This window comes from Phoxinus phoxinus (genome assembly GCF_949152265.1).
Source record: "Phoxinus phoxinus genome assembly, chromosome: 11".
In the NCBI taxonomy this organism is placed as follows: Eukaryota; Metazoa; Chordata; class Actinopteri; order Cypriniformes; family Leuciscidae; genus Phoxinus; species Phoxinus phoxinus.
In genome coordinates, this window is record NC_136886.1 from 15,515,489 (window position 1) to 15,534,283 (window position 18,795).

The 18,795-nt window shown below is 42.9% G+C and overlaps 1 protein-coding gene across 1 annotated transcript in view; it reads left to right on the forward strand.

The window, feature by feature from the left end:
* The first annotated feature begins 15,430 nt into the window (after nt 1–15,430).
* The window catches only part of pde4ba (phosphodiesterase 4B, cAMP-specific a), a 174,225-nt gene continuing 170,860 nt past the window's right edge, over nt 15,431–18,795 (forward strand). Inside the window, exon 1 of the mRNA XM_079629180.1 lies at nt 15,431–15,846. The gene's annotated coding sequence lies outside the window, so the exon portion shown is untranslated. The remainder of the gene's footprint in view (nt 15,847–18,795) is intronic.

Consider the following 18,795-nt stretch of genomic DNA (forward strand, 5'->3'; position numbering starts at 1 on the left):
ATAAAGGAATCTGATAAACGGATGTGAATGGAATCAGAATCTGATATAATCTTGAAGAAGGAAAGGAATAAGAGAGAGATGCGTAAATATTCAGGAGGAATGGTTGGCCTTGATAGTGACAAACTATCTGCTCAGAAGTACCCACAGCACACAGAGGGTGATGATTACCCATGTACGTCAGTCCACATGTGTGTGAGAGGCAGCAGATAGATTTATTTTATCTGCCCAAAAGAGAAACGAGTGAAGGACATTTAAATGTACATTCTCTCTCTCTCCAGAAGAGCCCGGATAAGTGTTACAATAAATAATAAAAATACTACTTTTATTATTAACTATTATTAATAAATTAATGTTTATAATATATACTGTATGAAATTGTGTGTGTGTGTGTGTGTCTCTCACTGATTTTCCTCATAGAAAACAGATACAACTTATTTTCATTGTACAATGAATTCTTAATTTGTGCGTGCTTTTACACACTTTACTTTGAGCCATGATAGGGATACAATTGGATTTCCCTCTAATTTCCTAAATATAATTCCGACATGTCAAAGACACACACATGGCTGGCAGCTGATAAGAGCTGGTGGGGGGTGGAGGTAGGGGGTGGATTGGGTTGCTGGGGAATCACTTTTTTCCGAGGTGCATCCCACGCTAATAAAACATTCTGTTTACCAAACGATGTTAATTACCCTTGTCCTGATGTGTGAACCGCTTCTCTCTCAGTTCTATTAATTACCTTAATCAGCAAGCTGAGACACCTCCAGCTACACGGTTTTTGAAACAAGAAGTGGGAAATAGCAATTTTCTGTGTTATTTCCATGTTATCTTAATGAATATTATCCTCTCTCACTTTTTCTTCATGTGTGCTCATAGGATGATTATTCATCATTAACCGCAGTGGCATGTCGGGATATATTACATAAGTGCTCTCTTCTGACAGGGAAACACCATATTTGAAGGGCTTTTTATCGTTTGGCAGGCTGTGCGAGGCTGGAGATTTCCTAGCCTAAAATATCCTTATAAATGACAGAATGTCATAAATTGTGTAGCGGAGGGGAATCTGCCTTCATCTGAATCAGAATTTTAAAGTCATTATACTGTTGAATATTTAAGAAAATGTAGAATGTACTTGTGCAGTTAATGAGCTATTTTAAAGGGATAGTTCACCCAAAAAGGAAAATTAGCCCATGATTTACCCTCAAGTCATCCTAGGTTTATATGACATTCTTCTTTTAGACGAATACAATCAGAGTTATATATATATAAAAAAACATCCTGGCTCTTCCAAGCTTTATAATGGCAGTGAATGGTTGTTTCTGTTTTGAAGTCCATAAAAGTGCATCTATCCATCATAAAAGTGCTCCACACGGCCCCGGGGGGTTAATAAAGGCCTTCTGAAGCGAAGCGATGCGTTTGTGTAAGAAAAATATTCATATTTACCACGTTACAAAGTAAAATTCTAGCTTCCAGTCAAGCGGCCAAACGCAGTCTACTTGCACCTAATGCGCAACTTACGCAACTTATGACGTTCAGCAGTAGCGTAGTGCTTCATGGCGCAGTAAGTTTCGCTTAGATTTAAGTCGATTCAGTTTGTTCGTTTGGCCGGAAGCTAGTTATTTTACTTTATAAAGCATTATATAATATATATATATATAGCCTATATATATATATATATATATATATATATATATATATATATATATATATATATATACACACTTTATACTGTACATTATAAAGCTTGGAAGAGCCAGGACATGTTTTAATATAACTCCGATTGTATTCATCTAAAATAAAAATGTCATATACACCTATAGGATGGCTTAAAGGTGAGTAAATCATGGGCTAAATTTCATTTTTGGGTGAATCCCTTTAACTTCATCTGACCCTTACTAGTGACTTTGCTTGGCTTTTTATTTGCTGATTCATATAAACCCTTAAATTTTATTAATAATAATATTTTAACATACATTTAAGAGGCTATTGGGAGGGACATTGAGAGAGGGGGTCGTCATTTTTGATAAATGTGTTGAAAATGTGGTCATGGTATTAAAACCCTGGCATCAGCTTCATCTAAAAGTAACATTTAAAAGTAAGATAATCTAAATCTAAAAGTAACATAAAGCTCACACAGTGGCTAAGCTCATTTCTCAGACAGGCAACAATTCATTAGCATTAATAAATTCCAATCTCATTCTGCTGCTGTTTCCCATGGAGTACCACAAGGATCTGTTCTTGGTCTGCTGTTGTTTTTGATCTACGTGTTACGCACCGTGGTAGTGGAAATAGCACGAAGACAAAGGAGGAGGATGATGATGATGATGATGATGATAATGGTCTTTAATGACAAAACTCAGTAACCAGGAGAAAACCACACCTAACATTAACGAGAACGGACAAAGACTGAGGGAGAACACAGGGTCTAAATACACAGAGGAAACAAAGGAACTTAATTAGAGAATGAACACGACACTGTCACAAATCGCTCAGCTACGCCTCCCTCTGGTTTCATCCGCTCCCTCTCTCCGGAATTCTAGGACTGCAATTCCCTTCTCTCCCCCCGGTCATTATCTATTCCCAGCCCTGCCTAGTTTGTCTTATCATTCTCATCACCGTCACCTGTGGATTATTATCTTCCCTTTATCTGGACTGTCTCCCCATTGTTACTTTGCGAAGTCTTGTTTTGCCCTGCTGACATTTCCGAGCGTTATTCCCTGCCTGTTTATTATCTGTGTCTTTGATCCCCGCCTGGACTCTGTTCTTTGAACCATTGCTGCCTGCCTCGACCTTCGCCTGTGTTTCGTTACGAGTTCTGGATTATCCCTTTAACTGTGTCTGCACCAGTACATGTCTGCTTCTCTCTGCTTTATAACTTGTGTGAATAAAATACTGCAAATGGATCTTCAAGCCTCTGACTCACCCTTACAGAAGACTTCGCACCAACGGATCCAGCAGATTTCCACCGCCTGGCCCATGAAGTTTCGTCACAAGCATCAGAGCTGGTCGCACATCGCCAGCAGCTGGTTAAACTGACTAATCTCACTGAAGAACTGGTAAAATCTGTTCAAGCACTCACTCCAGCAATCACGGCCGCTAATCAAGCTCCTGCACCTGCCGCGCCAGCTCTTCCTCAGCCTGTTGTGAGTACCTCTTCCAACAATCTCAGAATGTCACACCCTGAAAAATTCAATGGATCACCTATCTCGTGTAAAGGTTTCCTGATGCAGTGTGAGATTTATTTTAACCAGTCACGGGAGCACGCCACCGACGACAGCCGTATCTCCTTTGTGTGTTCGCTCCTCACTGGAAAAGCGCTGGAGTGGGCAACGGCGATGTGGTCAGGAGGTCAGCTCTCTACTTTCTCGTATGATCTTTTCGTTAAGCACTTCAGAGAGGTGTTCGAACATCCAGCAGATGGAAGGGATCCGGGGGAACTTCTTCTTTCATTACGCCAAGGAACCTCCACAGCGTCTGACTACACTCTCACGTTTCGGACACTCGCTGCTCAGACGAACTGGACTGAGGAACCTCTCAAGCTTCTGTACCGCAAGGGTCTCATCTCTGAACTTCAGGGAGAGCTAGCCTGCCGCGATGATGGAAAGACTTTAAATCAGATCATGGATCTCGCCATCCGTCTCGACCACCTCATCCGGGCTCGACGCTCATCGTACAAAACTAACCTCTTTGTTAATCCTTCTGTCAGCACAGAACCCGAGCCTATGCAGATCGGCTTCACACACATCTCTTCGGCCGAGCGTGAGAGGAGGAGGCGGAATAACCTATGCATGTATTGCGCGCAACCTGGTCACTTGAGAGCGTCCTGTCCTGTGAGACCCACTGGGAGATCCACATCCACAGATTCTGTTGCGGTGAGTCCTCATGTTTCAACTTTAAATTCTCTTGTGTTGGAAATTACCCTGCATTCTAATGGAAAGAGTGTTAACACGACCGCTTTAATTGATTCTGGAGCGGCAGGGAGTTTTGTTGATCTCGCTTTCGCTAAAACTCATTGTCTTTCCCTTATTCCCTGTGAGCATCATATGGCGGTGGCAGCACTGGACGGGCGCCCCCTGGGGACAGGAAGGGTGCAGTACATCACACAACCCCTCACTCTTAACATCGGCTCGCAGCACACAGAAACTATACAGCTTTACACCATTAATTCACCTCTACACCCTGTAATTCTAGGATTTCCCTGGTTGGAGAATCACAATCCACATATTTCCTGGTCGGAGAGAGGGATTTCCCAGTGGTCTTCCTATTGTCAGAAGAACTGCGCACCCGCTGTCCAAGGTCCTGAAGCATGCCTCGCCCCAGCTAAAGATCTGAATCTTCAAGATGTACCGGCAGTTTATCATGATTTAAGCCTGGCATTCAGCGAGAAAGAAGCTGATTTACTACCTCCTCATCGAGCTGGCGACTGTGCCATTGAACTCTTACCAGGGGCAGTACCACCTCGCGGAAGAGTTTACCCGCTATCTCAGCCTGAGACGGAGTCCATGAAAACGTACATCGACGAGCAACTGTCCAAGGGCTTCATCACTACCTCCACTTCCCCGGCTTCAGCTGGATTCTTTTTTGTAAAAAAGAAGGACGGCGGTCTCCGGCCTTGCATTGACTTTCGGGGTCTAAATGAGGTGACTGTTAAATATCGCTATCCCCTGCCTTTAGTTCCTGCTGCCCTGGAGATGCTTCGCACAGCTCGATTCTTCACCAAGCTGGACCTGCGGAACGCATACAATCTAATCCGGATACGGAGGGGTGACGAGTGGAAGACGGCCTTTTCAACTACTTCCGGCCACTACGAATATCGGGTTATGCCGTTCGGACTTTCCAATAGTCCCTCCGTGTTCCAGGCTTTCGTCAACGAAATCTTCCGAGACATGCTCAACCATAACGTCATAGTCTACATCGATGACATCCTGATCTATTCTGAGACTCTCGAAGCGCACGTTAGGGATGTGCGAGCCGTTCTGAAACGCCTAATTGACAATCAGTTATATGCCAAGATCCAGAAATGCGAATTTCATCAGACCCGAATCTCTTTCCTGGGCTACATTATCAGCGCCGAAGGGGTCTTTATGGATGACAGCAAGGTCCAAGCAGTGGTCAATTGGCCGCAACCCTCCTCTGTGAAGGAGTTACAACGCTTCCTGGGGTTTGCAAACTTTTATCGCAGATTCATTCGCAATTTCAGTATTATCGTGGCTCCTCTCACATCCCTTCTCCAGGGGGGGGGGAGGAGATTCAAGTGGTCCCCCGAGTGCACTTCTGCATTTGAACGGCTGAAGGAGAAGTTCACCACGGCCCCCATCCTTCATCACCCTGATCCTGAGAAGGAGTTTATCGTGGAGGTGGACGCTTCTAACACCGGAGTGGGTGCTATTCTATCTCAGCGCCATGGCAACCCGGCTAAAATGTTCCCCTGCGCCTTTCATTCTCGCAAGCTCAACTCAGCAGAACGTAACTATGATGTGGGCGATCGTGAACTCCTAGCCATGAAGGCGGCTTTTGAAGAATGGAGACATTGGTTGGAGGGCGCGCGTCAACCCTTCACTGTCCTCACAGACCACAGGAACTTGGAGTACATCAGATCCGCCAAGCGTTTGAACGCGCGTCAAGCTCGCTGGTCTCTGTTCTTTTCCAGATTTGCCTTCAAAATCACCTACAGACCGGGGTCTAAGAACGGGAAGGCGGACGCGCTCTCTCGTCTGTTCGACAGTCCCTTTGAACCTTCCAAACCTGAGTCGATTCTTCCCTCCACGCTGATCGTGGCACCCGTGCAATGGGACATAATGGCTGAGGTTATCGCTTCACAACAAAATCACGCTGCTCCACCTGAATGTCCTGCGGATCGACACTATGTTCCTCACGAGCTCCGCCATCGTGTTCTTCAATGGGTTCATTGCACTCCCAGCGCCGGACATCCCGGTATTTCTGCTACCACTCAGCTCGTTTCTAACAGTTTCTGGTGGCCCACCTTGCAAGCCGACATCATCACTTTCATCCATCAATGTGTAACCTGCAGCACCGTCAAATCCTCGCATCTCAAACCTGCTGGTCTCTTACAACCCCTACCCATTCCTCAGCGTCCCTGGTCACACGTTGCCGTGGACTTTGTCACGGATCTGCCTCAGTCTCAGGGATTCACAACCATCCTGTCAGTAGTCGATCGTTTTTCCAAGTCATGTCGCTTTATCCCTATGGTGGGATTGCCTACTGCCCTTCAGACAGCGGAAGCTCTTTTAAATCATGTGTTTCGTCTCTTCGGACTTCCAGACGACATTGTTTCAGATCGTGGACCCCAGTTTACATCTCGAGTCTGGAGAGAGCTCTGCAACAAACTGAACATCAACGTAAGCCTCACATCTGGGTATCATCCTCAGGCCAACGGTCAGGTAGAACGGCTCAATCAAGATCTCATCCGTTTCCTGCGCACCTATTGCCATCAGAACCAGCACGATTGGAGTCGTTTTCTGGTTTGGGCTGAGTACGCCCAAAACTCGCTGCTGAAACCAGCTACAGGATTAACCCCTTTCCAATGTGTTTTAGGCTTTCAACCTCCGCTCTTCCCGTGGACTGGAGAACCATCTGATCTCCCCGCAGTGGACGCTTGGTTACGGCGCAGTGAGGCTACCTGGGACTCCGCCCACGTCCACTTGCAGCGCGCTATCCGCCACTATCAGCAGCACGCAAATCGCAGAAGGCGCAGGGGTCCCCTCTACAGGCCAGGCCAGTGGGTGTGGCTTTCCACCAGAGATCTCCGCCTTAAACTCCCCTGCAGGAAACTTTCTCCTCGATTCATCGGCCCATTCAAGATTCTCCGCCAGATCACTCCTGTCTCGTTCCGTTTGGCACTACCTGCTCATTACCGCATCTCACCTACTTTTCATATGTCTCTTTTCAGACCCGCTACTACCCCCAGGAGAGAGGTGGCCCAGGAGGTGACCGCGCCAGTGCAGGCTCCTCCCATTGAGGTCGGTGGCGCAGAGGCATACCGGGTGCGAGGGGTCCTGGATTCCAGACGCTGCGGCGGTGGTCTACAGTATCTCATTGACTGGGAGGGATACGGCCCAGAGGAGCGCTCCTGGGTTAGGTCTCAGGACATTCTAGACCCCTCATTACTCACCAGTTTCCATCAAGACCACCCAGATCGACCCGCACCTAGACCCCGTGGACGACCTCGCCGCCGGACAGGCCCTCGCTTCCGGAGCCGCTCGCAGGGGGGGGGCTCTGTCACAAATCGCTCAGCTACGCCTCCCTCTGGTTTCATCCGCTCCCTCTCTCCGGAATTCTAGGACTGCAATTCCCTTCTCTCCCCCCGGTCATTATCTATTCCCAGCCCTGCCTAGTTTGTCTTATCATTCTCATCACCGTCACCTGTGGATTATTATCTTCCCTTTATCTGGACTGTCTCCCCATTGTTACTTTGCGAAGTCTTGTTTTGCCCTGCTGACATTTCCGAGCGTTATTCCCTGCCTGTTTATTATCTGTGTCTTTGATCCCCGCCTGGACTCTGTTCTTTGAACCATTGCTGCCTGCCTCGACCTTCGCCTGTGTTTCGTTACGAGTTCTGGATTATCCCTTTAACTGTGTCTGCACCAGTACATGTCTGCTTCTCTCTGCTTTATAACTTGTGTGAATAAAATACTGCAAATGGATCTTCAAGCCTCTGACTCACCCTTACAGACACAGGTAAAAGAAATGACTAATTAAACAGATTGGGGAAAACTAGTCACAGGGAAACACGACACAGAGCATACATGTAACACTACGTGCTTCCTCTGGGTCAAATCATCTGGCGTCATGGTCTTAATTTCCACAGTTATGCCGATGATATACAAATATATCTTTCTGCTCAGCCCAATACTGAAAAAAATTTAATTCTGTTAGTTGGCCCTAAATCCCTTTTCTCCTACCGACATGAATTCTCCATTCATATTGATGGAGTCATAGTTTATCCTTCACCTACTCTACGCAATCTTGGGGTACTATTTGATTCCAAATTATGTCTTCATAAACCCCACATCCATCAGCTTGTTAAATCCTGTTTTTTTCCATCTCAGTAATATCACCCGTATACAACCTTCATTAAATCTCAAAGATGCTGAAACTGTTGTCCAAGCTTTTATAACCTCACGTCTGGACTATTGTAGCTCTTTGTTCTACGGCCTACCAACTAAAACCATTAATCGCCTTCATCTAGTTCAAAACGCAGCTGCTCGGGCCCTTACATTGAACAAAAAATCAGCTCACATCACTCCCATCCTATAGCAGTTGCATTGACTCCCCGTTATCTATCGGGTTCACTTTAAAATACTTGTCCTAGTTTTCAAGGCTTGTCATGATTTAGCACCTTGTTACCTTTCAGAATTAATACATCCATATATACCCTGCCCGTATGCTGAGATCAAGATCTGAAAACTTGCTCGCAGTGCCTAAGTTTAAACTTTCTACTGTTGGCGATAGCAGGGCATCAGCATTTCAGCTCCTAGGCTTTGGAACAAACTCCCACAACACCTCCGCGCTGTCACCTCCCTCCAGACATTTAAAACTGATCTCAAGACTCACTTATTTACACTACGCTATATGTTAACTAATTGTATACTTTAAATTTCAGATCTATGTATGGCTTACTTTAGTTTTCTTTTGTACGTAATATGATCACTGTCTGTCTGCCTGTTCATGTTGTTATTAGGGCCCGAGCACCGATGGTGTGAGGACCCTCTTGGAATTGCTCTGTTTATTATTATTATTATTATTATTATTCTCCGCATTTAATCGCATTTTTGAGGGCCTAAACATGCATGAAAACTCACGAAAATTGTTAAATTCCCCGGGGGGGGGGGGGGGGGGTACTCTGGGTTCGGGCCGAACTCTGAGCTCGGAGCCCTCCCCCCGGACAGCACGCCAAATACGCATGACACTTTACCCCCTCAAATTATATGTAAGTGTGAACTCGTGAAACACCTTTCAATTGAAATCAGATACAAGTAAGCCCACGTTTGGAAAGCCCGCATCTGGATTCTCCCACTAAGTAAGTCCCACTAAGTAAGTCCTCAGCTAAACGTGAGAGATTCTTTATTGCTTTTAGGTTAGCCTTCTTTATTTTTGCATACATGCATTTTTCTTTCAAACCACGTATTTAGAATCAGAGAGAGTGGAATTATTCATTCAGGTGCATATATAAGCAAGTAGCTTTTACTATTATGCCCTGTTTGTCTGTTATGTAATTCAGACAGCAGTTCAAAATGAATGCTCCTTAAGCACTGCCTGGTGCACATTTGACTATGTGAATGATAGTAGGACTAAATGAAGACCGTTGCACAGTGATGTAAGAGTGATGAGTCATGCCTGAGGGTCGAGTGAGCAGTTGTTGCGGTGACGGCCTCTGATTTTGGGTGGGAGGCTGCACTGTGGCTGCTCACGCCTCTTCCATTAGATGAGTAACCCCACTGGGTGAATAGTACTGATGCTCAGTAAGACTGTTACAGCGAATGCCACGTAGCTGTACAGAAGTAAACATACAGTCATCGATAATGTAGTCCTCAGAGTTAAAATCCAAAACATGAGAAAGTGTAATAAAAAGACACTGAAGGTCATCTAACGACATTAGGTCATTTTTTAGTTGGTAATTTTTTGGGGGGAACAAATGGCAATGATTCCCACAAGAAAACAACTTAAAGGGGAAGTTCAAACAAAAATTTAAATTGTGTCATCATTTACTTACATTAATGTTATTCCAAACTAATACGACTTTCTTCTGTGGAACACAAAATAAGCAACCTGATCACACTAATTTATATGCGTAAATTAGTTTTTACGTGCATAGGATACTTATGGGTTGGTTAGGGTAGGTTTAGTAATGGCGAGAGCTGCGTGATCCTCACCCAGGCAGGAAACGCAGATGACATGGAGGTCCCCGTCGCTGAGTGGGGCTCAACACGAGCCACAGAAGGTACGAGGCATCTTGAAAAAGACGCTCGGCTCTTTTAGGAAGAGCCTTCAGCTCTTCAGCGGCGAACACACACACTTAGCAGAGAAAAAGGATATAACACGCCGGATAGCGTAGCAGGAACGGCGACTGAACGGCGAGTTGTCGATCAGCGGCTTCAGATATAAAGGCTCGTCCCGCAGAAGGCTTTTTCAGACGGCGTAGCTTCTTCCTCCCAGGATCCAGCGATGCGAGAGCTTCGCTGAAGAGATGAAAATCAGAGTCTATCAGCCTGTCGAGCTATATTTATAGGCCCAAGCCACGCCTGCGGGACATGACATAGTGTGCGCAAAGCACCGCCATTGGACCTGACGTCACGAGAGGCCTCTCTCGATAGGCTGCTGCGGTTGCCGCAGGACAGCCAATAGGCGCGCGAGCCGTATTGCCTATGTCTGCATGCTGCCGCAACGCGTTTTACATTATTTCAAAATTAAGGTAAATAATATCTCGTGGAAAATAGTTTTTTCCCTAGCAAAAGATATTATGCAGTACGAGAGTACTCTCGTAAGAGAACTGCGTATCATATAAACGTAAAAACTAATTTTCGAGTATTTTTGCGTGCTATAGAGACACATTTACGTGAGAACAGGCTGAAATAAGATATTTTGAAGGCTTTTGTCCATACAATGAGGTCAGAAGTCAATGGGGTCCAGAAAATCAATAGACCTTGCTGACAAATGTTTTTTTTTATTTATTTTTTTTATGGTGGGTTACGGTTATGTGGATTAGGTATTTACTTAGGTATGTTGTGGTACTAGCTGTAGCCTATACAAAAATGAGAAGTCTATGAAACCTCCCTATTTAACCAATGTGCCAGTGTTTAAGGAGTTTTCCTCACTTCTAGACAGAAATGTTGTTTTCTGAAAAAGTATTGTTCTTCTTTTTTTACTTTTCAGAAAGTTTTAAGAAATACATAAGTCCTTTGTTCTACTGCTATTACAGTGAAATCTGTAAACACATGTAAAAACATAACTTGATTTCTAATCTAAACATTAAACAAGGCCTCTGTGGGGGTCATTAATCGCTAGGCTAATTGCTGGGTGGTTACTAATGAGAAGACAATGCTGGTGTTACAGTGTGTGTAATTGTGTCCTCAGGGACCTCGATATCCTCCTGCTGTGTCTAGAGTTAAAGTGGTGTGTCTGAGAAATCGAATGCTGTCTTATTTGTCAAGCTCTATCTGTCTACAGTGTAAGTGTGCCACATGGCGAGAAGATTTCGGAATGTATGTTCTTATCAAAAAATATTTAAAGTGGACACGAGGTTTAGATGGGAGACGAGAGACTGTCCATGAATTGTCTTGGCAATGGGATTTTCGGGGGTAGGTTGCCAGGTCTTTCTCCAACCCATCCCATTACATGGCTTTCAATAAATTTATACTTACGCCCAATTTGGCATGTCCAATCCACCTGCATGTCTTTGGACTGAGTGGGAAACTGGAGCCCCTGGAGGAAACCCATCCTGACACGGTGAGAACATGCAAACTCCACACAAAAAGGACTCCTTGCTCAGCCAGCCCTCGAAACGGGGAGACCTTCTTGCTGTGAGGCGTTAGTGCTGTACCAACTAAGCCACTGTGCCACCAACAAAATCTAAAGAATTTTTCTCATTGCCACTAAAATAGATGCTTCAGTAAAATGTTGGCCGTAAATGGTGAAGGCTTGACCCATGTTAAACATCTGTGTACAGGTTGTGTCATCTTTTGAATTAACGAGAAGAGAGAGAGAGAGAGAGAGAGAGAGAGAGAGAGAGAGAGAGAGAGAGAGAGAGAGATGGATATGTGAAAAAGCTCCTGTCATTCTGACACAGCAGGATAGCAGATGGTCTTGTTTCTTAATCATGGTCATGGTGCTTAAGCACTAAATCCTCACTGGAACAATACAACTGGGCTTTAGCTTTAGTCTTTGCCTGACCACCTCAAACACCCACTTTTACTGGCACATACACTGGTCTTGTCCCAATTCCCTTAGTAGGCTATAGCCTCATCTTCTTCAGCAGTTATTAGGGATTTTCAGCCATTAGTAGTCTGAGAATCTGATCAATGCTTCATTATCAAGTAAAGTAACTCCAAAGCCGATTATGAAAAGAATAAGTGGAAAAAAAATGTCATTAAGGTTCATAAATATGTTTTAACCACCTTGCAATGACTGAGTGCTTCTAACATCTGGAAGATTCCTAAGTGTTTTGTCTGCCAAATTAAACATTAATGAATGAAATTGCAATGCATAACCTTGCATAATTGTATAACTATACTCATAATCAGGTGGATCATTCAGCTGTTCATTCATGTCATCATCAGACAGCATTGAATAGTGTCAAGGTTTTTTTCCATCTCTCTTCAGCTATCATATTTTAGAAATTCAAATCCATCTAATAATCTGACATTGCATGGTGTGTGTATAGATGAATCTTCTTATTAGACATGCATTTACATAGACAGACATTCTTATTAGACATCATCATAGAACGAAATTTAAACAAGTAACAGTGAAGATTATAATACATTTTGCCTTTGTAAAAATGTAGACACTTGAGCAGTGTGGCAATGAGGATCCCCAGTTTGTGCCTTTCAAAATGACAAGTATCTTTTTAGTAGCCATTGTAGTATTGTATGATGTCCAGTGCAGTTGGAATCATCAAACCTTTGCTGACCGTGTTTGTGCTGTATAACTGACAGCCTCTTCATATCACATGGTGCATTTTTCTCTTTTTTCCCACTGTGTGTGTGAGAGAGCATATTCAACAAAGTCCATTTCTGCAAAGTTGATTTATACAAGCCTTTGGAAAAACTGTGTCAGCACTGCTCATCACCTGATTTTATAGCATGAACCAGGGATAGTTGTTAAATGGGGAAATGAGTCACAAGGTCTGATACAGCAACTAAGTTTTTTTTTAAACACTGGTTTTAAATCAGTCAGTTAAAATAACAAACATCAATATATTTGATTTTTCTTCTAGCAGCTCAGTAAGTAACAAGTGAACATAATTACACACCCTGGCACATTCAGGGGTCAGCTGTATAATGAAGGTGGATTTTTAACCAAAAATCAAAAAATACTCTCAAGACACGTATTTTAAGTTGTCACATTTAGGCTGATGCACCGTTTCACAGACAAGGCTTAAGTCTAGTCCCAGACTAAAATGCAAAAGCAACTTGCACTGACAAATCTTGGCCTATAACCATGGCTTCATCTAAACCCTTCCTGTGAAACCCGGCCATAATATAATATAACATAACTTAATGTTGATACTAATACATTTTTTAATAAATTTTGTTCTTTATATATTTACTTGGTTACACTTTATTTTAAGGTGTCTGTTACGTAATGTGGTAGTGGAAATAGCACAAAGACGAAGGCAGATGATAATGATTTTTAATGACAAAACTCAGGAACCAGGAGAAAGCCACACTAAACATTAACGAGGGAGAGACTGAGGGATAACACAGGGTATTAATACACAGAGCAAACAAAAGGAATTCAATTAGATAATTAACAGGACACAGGTGAATGAGATGACTAATTAGACAGACAGGCGAAAACTGGGTCACAAACAAGGGAGAGAGACCATACATGTAACAGAACGCCCCCTCCCAAAATGGCACGTCCTGGTGCCATAAACAGTCCAACTGAAAAGGGAGGGAGGGGACTCTGGAGGAGGGTGTGGAGCAGGCAGAAAACAAAAAAAAAAGAGTTCAGGGTAAACATAAAAGAAGTCCATGGAGGACTGGATGGTGGGAGGAGCCAGTGATGAGCCAGATGTTAGGCCAGAGACCAGCCAGGACGAGGCCCCAGGGCAGAATCGAAGGTGGGAGGAGCCATAATAATATTAATAATAATTTGTTACATTTATATAGCGCTTTTCTGGGTACTCAAAGTGCTTTACATGGAAAGGGGAATCTCCTCAACCACCACCAATGTGCAGCATCCACCTGGATGATGCGACGGCAGCCATATTGCACCAGAACGCCAACCACACACCAGCTTACTGGTGGAGAGGAGACAGTGATGAAGCCAATTAGTATATGGGGATGATTAGGAGGCCATGATGGACAGAGGCCACGGGGGAAAATTTGGCCCCTTATCCATGGTGTAGCCGACTTGATGATATGCACCCTGGGGATGACTGATGGAGATACAGACACTAACGATGGAGACCCAGGTGGAGCTGATGAGCCAATAAGACCACGCAACGCTGATGGCACTGGAGACCAAGTTGGAGCCGCGGCGACGGAGCCAGACGGAGCCGAAGGTGCAGGCAGGCCGACGGCTGACCAAGGCGGAGCCGAAGGGACGAGGGAGCCTGGAGGGACCATGGCCTATGGTTTTCTGGGGGAGCCGAGGGAGGGAGGATCCAGGGTCGAGCAGATGTGTCGACAGGCCAAGGAGGAGCGATAGACACAGAGGTAGGAGGTGGAGACAGGGGATCCTCTGTACTGGATGGAGCTCGTGGCCTGAAGACACTAGGGAGATCTTCAGAGAGGGTGGGAGCTGGCGAGGGACTGAAGGACATCAGCGGAGGCGGGGCTGAGGAACTGGCTGATTGAGAATAGGTGGGAGAGGGAGGTTGGGCGGGAATTCTGAAAACACAGTTGCGAGTTGTTGTTTATCAGTGCCCACTCCACGAAAGCGGCAAAATCCTTCTTTGGACCGCCCGCTAAAACGCGTGCCTTCGACCGGTCTGGGTAGTGTGTCTGGCACGCCAGTTGGAGAAAATCCTGTGTGTTCTTCCATTGGGCGGTCTTCCTGCTCCAGGCACAGAAGCTGGACTGCAGGTTCCATAGTCTGTATTGGTCCATTCTTCTGTTACGTAACGCGGTAGTGGAAATAGCACAAAAACGAAGGAAGATGATGATAATGACCTTTAATGACAAAGTGTAAAACAAGTGTAAAATAAAGTGTTACCATATAATTCATTAATAATGTTTTTGTTAGACAACATTTTTTGCTGTTTAATCAATATAGTTTTTCATAATTGTTACAACTAATCAATTGTCTGTTTTATTCTCTTTGATCCCAATTGAATGACAAATCCTCATTTGAGACATGCTGTCACACAAGGTCAATGCATATTAACTGAACTGTCTATTTTCCCAAGGGTAGATATTTTCAAGAAATAGTTTTTTTGTTGTTGCTGCTGCTGCAGACAAGGCTTAAATGTATGCACCTGTAATACAACTGACTTTCAGAAACAGCCCATCCTAAAAATAAAAAAAAACATTAACTGTCGTAAAAAGTGACACTAACCCCAGTCTCAATGGCTGTGGTAAATGACTCATGCAGGAGTGGACAAATGTTCTATTTGAACCAATGTCTGGAGAAGAACATAAAATAAATGCAATAGATTGAGCATTCATCCCCCATCGAGTGACTTAATCACACGCATCCCACGTCTCAGTGTATATAAGCGCTCTCGTATTGGAGATCCTCCTCTGCTTTTGACAGGCACAGTGAACGGACGCTCAGCTCAGCCCCTAGAACGAAAGCGCAAGCCTGGTGTGCGTGAACACCGCCTGCATCTTGCCAAAGCGAGACAAAAACCGAATACATTACCAGCATCTTTTTTTATTTTATTATTATTGTAGTTGGAGAGTGCTCGTTTCTGTACGGACCCCGAGTAGCCAGTTCAGACTGTCTGAGACTGACAGTGTTGAAGGACAGAAGCGGAGCGGGTTTCGATACCGGGACAGAAGATGCTGGTTCTTCTTCATTGACGGTTCTGGTCCAACCCATGGGTTATACACACAAACACAACGGCACATCACTCGTGTAATAGATCACGAGTTTAAAACGGGATCCTTTTGTGCCTCTTTTGTCTCCCACGTGCAATAAAGTGGATTCGTATTTGAGGTGAGAATGTTATTTTCAGATGCTTGTTCCTGCTTTTGTTCTGTTCATTACACTGTTGCCTTTATTTTTTATTTTAGAGTGTTAGGCTATATTTTGAAAACGGAGTGTGTGTTTTCATCTCCGGATTCTCAGTTGGGATGCTGATAGCTGTGCATCAGGATTATTCAGTGACCTCTGATTAAGTTGCTCTGCTAGATTTGATACCAACGATCATAACAGCGGTTTTTATTTAGGCTACAACAACGACTATAAAAATTAGTAGATGATATAGGTAGGCTACTTTTTGAGTAATGTTCTTATACATGTAGCCTACTATTCTGTCTCCGGTTGTAGGCTACAGCAGCACATTGTAGTCAGTGTTAGTTCGGAATCAAAAGAGTTAATTCCTACTATAGAATGGAAAGGCAGCCAACGATAAGGCGGGGAATAAAAAAAGAAAAAGAACCCCACAGCTAAAAAAAATGTTACAAGAACGGTTTGCTAACCTTCCCAAACGTTATTTCTGAATGTTCAAATATATATGTATTTATATATATTTCAAAAACGTTTTTTCTTGAACGACGCGAGGAAACATTAAGGGAATATTTTCTGTACTTCATCATTTTACAAGTAGCCATTGAATGTTGAACCATCTGAAAAATAGGTAGTCATAAATTAGTACAAAAGCAATATTGCTCATGTGGCAAACCATTATAAACTGTTTTATGTTTTTCAGAGTGATTCACTATAGCAGACTATAACAGACTATTATGAACTATAGGCTTTATTAGGCAATAAAGTAAAAGGACATATTTGAGCTAAGTAAGTTTGTGACAGTAAAATGCACAATATAAAATGCATGTTTTTAAAATGTATCTCCTCAATTAATCTGATGCACCAGAAATGTTTATGTCAGATTTAGTTTAATCGGTTACAAGCACTCAGTTTCAAGTTGTACTTGCTTTTAGTTTGACTTATCCATGCAAAATTATATCTCCACACAACCACATTATATTTCCATGTTTTTCTGTAGTAAATTAGTGTGTGGTTTCTTATTATGACCCCATTATACTTTTGTGTCTTGAATAATTCTCACTTCCCCCTTCAATCCTGTCACATGTATGTCACACATTATCTGCACCATGCATTATTGTCAATATAACTCACACATTTTTTTTTTCAACACAGCGAGTCGGAAGATCTGTGTTTCTGACATGTAAGATATTTGCATATTTTCTGCTCATGTGTAAAAAAAGCCCTTAGGTTTAGCAGTATCCCGTAATCTCTCAAACAGAACTGTATCAGAATTAGCAAACAAGTCTGATAAACTCTTATCATATAGCATCTCTATATGGTGGTGTTCCACAGGGAGCTGTTATAGGTCCAATTTAGTTCTCAGTGTAGATTCTTTCACCAGATGAAATAATAACATATCCATTAAATTATTATCACTGTTCACATGAATCCAGAGGCTCCTTATGAATATGACGCATATATTTTCTAGGCCCATATCAGGCATAACTATAGCAAATAATATTTTCTAGAATAACAGAAAATTGTAAGATCGATTTAGGTGATGCTTTACAAAAAAGATCAGTTATTCAAATTACATGACAGTTTTTTAAAAACATTTTTGATGTCTCTTATTATACACATTGCTCTAATGTTTTTATTTAAAAAGTGACTATTGTTATTTTATGTCACATACTACCATAATATCTCACAAAACTCCAGAGAAGGAGAGTGTTTATGAGAAATATATGTGATTTCATTTGGCCTCCTTATGCTACTTGGCCTTTCTCCTATTCTGAGGCTTTCCTCATAATTACTTGCCCTGTTGAGACAAGCATGTTTGCTGTGATCATCTCACGGACAATCAATCATACCTTGGTTGACCAGATGGACCCTCAGTGACACAGGATAAAGGGTTTTCCTGATACATTTCATACAAGAATAACACATTCAATGCCTGACTTGCAAGAAAGTCTGTATTTTAAAGTGTGAGTGTGGGGAATTGCCCTCCCACTCAACTGAATGTGTGTTGTGAGCTTGTGCATCTATGCTATGAGGTATTTGTAACAGGCTTGGCTAGTTTGCCAGCTATCCTATGTCTTTTCTTGAAGTTTGTATGTCCTATGATTTCTCATGTATAATTGTTGGTGCAGAATCTCAGCTACACAGTAGGCTCATCTGTTAGACCGTAGCATATGGCAGTTGTCATCAATCTCCCTGATTGTTTGTTCACTTTGGCTAATGAAAACCATACATTTCAGTATTTCAGTCCATTGTTAAAAAATGATCTAGAATACTGAATAAACCTCTCTATTCTTGAGATTAGTTTCTTACTGTGGCAGGAATTAAAGACAGACACAGTTTCAAGCTTCAGAAATTATTTTCTTTGTCAAAAATACAAATATAAAGGAAGAGTCTTATGAGGGTGGCCAAAAGTCAGGTATATGGTGATCTCCAATGTTCAAGACAGAAGGGATTGGGTTGATCCAGAAGAGTAGGGGCAGGTCGTCATTGTTTGGCCTCAGTTAAGTTTTGCGGTAACACTTTACAATAAGGTTCGCTAGTTAACATTAGTTAACTACATTAGCTAACATGAACTAATAATGAATTTCACATATACAGCATTTAATAATCTTTGTTAATGTTAATTACAACATTTAGTAATACTTTATTAAAATCTTGTGCACATTAGTTAATGCACTGTGAACTAACATGAACTAACAATGAACAGCGGTATTTCTATTAACTAACGTTAACAAAGATTAACAAATACAGTAACAAATGTATTGCTCATGGTTAGTTCATGTTAGTTAATACATTAACTAATAAACCTTATTGTAAAGTGTTACCAGTTTTGCTATATTGGACCTCAAGGACAAACTTAGAATTGGCGCTCCTTGTTCCCGACAGGCTGATCAGACTGACAGGCTCAATATGGTGACATGGTTTTGGTTTAGG